The sequence below is a fragment of the Penaeus vannamei genome, chromosome 13 (genome assembly GCF_042767895.1).
Source record: "Penaeus vannamei isolate JL-2024 chromosome 13, ASM4276789v1, whole genome shotgun sequence".
NCBI lineage: Eukaryota > Metazoa > Arthropoda > Malacostraca > Decapoda > Penaeidae > Penaeus > Penaeus vannamei.
The window spans coordinates 28,864,052-28,867,035 of NC_091561.1; positions in this window are offsets into that span (position 1 = coordinate 28,864,052).

Sequence of the window (2,984 nt, forward strand, 5' to 3'; positions counted from 1 at the left end):
TATATATATATACACACACACACACACACACACACACACACACACACACACACACACACACACACACACACACATATATATATATATATATATATATATATATATATATATATATATATGTATATACGTACATATAAATGTTTATATATACATATATAAAACCCAAAATCAAATGTTCCTTTACTCCCGGGCTCGTGTGCCCCTAACGCGTTTAACTTGAATCTAGCTAGTGTACCTTTTTAGAAATTTATTTTAAAGAATTGTTATGGCAGACAATATTTCTTCATGAAAATTCTTTTGAGCTGGAAAAAAATGCAGTCTGCAAGTAGTCTGGGGAGTATCTGTATTTAAAAGATCTCTTTGTTATTTTTACAAGGAAGGGAGGAGAAAATTGAAGATAGTTTTTTTCCCATACTACTGAAAAAAAATCACTGGAACACTGCTTGCATGTTTTACCCCATAACATACTGTGTTTTTTTGAGGAAAATGTGTTAGTTGTGACTGATTTAGCACTAGTTTTCATTGCGGTAAGATTATTCCAATACTCTGTAAGTTTCTCTATATGTGATTAACCAATAAGCATATTATAGTTGTTACTTGTTTATATAATCTGTCTATAAGTTTTGCATTATCATTTACCTGTGTTAATGGAAATAATTAAGACAAACACAACTGACTTATTGCGTACTTGCTGTTCTCTAATAATGCTAGCCAAACATGGAATGTATTGAAACTACAAAATGAGAAATGGTTAGTGAGTGATGCATCCATATCATCACTATTTCATAAGGTTATCATGCCATTAGATCGATTATGGTAATGCCGGTGGTAATTATCAGAAGTACACAGTAAGGATGATCTAAATCATTCCAATTGGAAATCTAACTTCTCTGTTATTGTTTTCCAGAGAGAGGAATTCAGCATCATGTTGTAAGCACAAGGACCCTCGGAATGTTTTGCATATAAGCTACACCGCCGCTTCTCGTGTTTCTGTGGATAAGCATTTGCAGGGGCTGTAACGGACATAATCCCATTGTATTAAATCTGAAAGTAACACTAGGAATTCTTTTGTAACAATGTCGCGGAGATGGTTATCGACATTTTGTTGACGTCTTCCGATAGCATTATCGCGATGAAATGGATTAAATACCACATTATTTATTATATCAACTGAATACATGAGATGCCCTATTAGTACACTTCATAGCTTGGGGTAAAACTTCAGAATACTCATTTTAAAGTGAGAGTTTACCGACAGCTCCCGCTTGTTGGGTCACCACTGTCCTCATTGTTTGGCGGCTGCATTGTAGTAGGTGTGGATGTGACTAGTGACTGCGACTGGTAGTGGCAAGCTGTGTGAGCGGAGGCTGGAAATATGTGAGCCTGATGGAAATCCGGATAGCGAGTTGTAGGGTCAGAAAGAGTTGTACAGAGTGTGAAGAGTGTAAATGTAGAATGGCTGGCTAACGAACCAGAGTTTCTGCCTGGTTGTGATTGTATGGACGGAAAAGAAAGAACGATCTCTTTCAAATCACGTATTTGCCAATTCGAGACAAGCATTCCACGGTAACTGTATTTGGCAAGTACCTTGGAAGGTCAGAACGTATGGCATATGGAGAGTCTACTGATGCCCTTTCAACGTTTTCAGAGTGCAAATGTCAGAACATTTTATGGTGTAAGAGATATAAATCTGCGCTGAGAGTCTGAGGCAATGGTATTTTCTATATCAGGTGGGTATTGTAAATCAAGCTTTTGGGCAAAAGGGAAGTTTGATACAAGTTGGAAGTGTATAGTCAGATAAAGCGAATGTGCAACTTAAGGAGCATGTTAGTAAGAAATCAACACATCAGTGGACAAAGAGACCATTGACAAATTTGGGATACGCCTCAATAATTCAATAATTACTCGGTCTACCTAGACACAAAAAATGGGGCTGTATCATGACAATAATGTCTCATAGAATGACTCACTTGTAAAATCTTATGTGATATGCAAAATGCTGTTACCATTGTAAAACATGAAAAAGAATAAATGCACGAAAACATTGTCCTACTAATGCAGTGAATGAATAAAACATCAAATGAATAATAAAAGAATACAAACACAAATATCTGGCTAAAAAATATTGCAATGTGGAGATATGTTCACTGGTTTGAAGAAACCTTGCCAACAGATAACCAAGCTTTATCAAACTACAAACCCCCTCACCCCCTCACCCCTCTTACTTTTCCCTCCCGCCCCAGGACCCCCGACAGCCACACACGCGACGCGACGATCAGTAGGAAGGAATTCACAGCTGAGACGCAATATGCTTCTGCAAAATTCACGAAAATAAACGTTATGATGGTCGCGTTTAATCGATGAACATGTCATTCCATCTTCTGATTGGTGGCAATGTTCACTCCCCTCTTCCCCGCTTCTCTCCTATCAATGCATGGTTACCGATATCTTAAATATCTGGGAGGCATAATTGCTAAGCAGGGAAGGACAGAAGGTGTTCGTGAAAGAGTACAGAAAGGCTGGGCAAAATGGAGGGAAGTTAATTGTATTATCTTGAAGGAAAAGATACCAACAAGGCTTAAAATGAGAATGTATACAACAGCAGGAAGACCAATGATAATTTATGATGCAGAAACATGAGCTTTGAGGAAATGAGAAGAGCAGGACTGAACTGACAAATAGCTGGTATCTATATATATGTATATATGAAATTTTATATACATACATACATACATATATATGTATATATATATATATATATATATATATATATATATATGTATATATATATGTATATATATATATATATATATATATATATATATATATATATATATACGGGCGAGCACTTAGGTCACCTGAGGGTATGCAGTCAGTTATGGTATTTCCTCAGAGCTACTTTTGTAGAAGCCATTTCCCACAGACTAGTGATTTTCCCTCTCAGAATCCCATAGATTTTAAGGAAAATCACATTAAAATTCCTA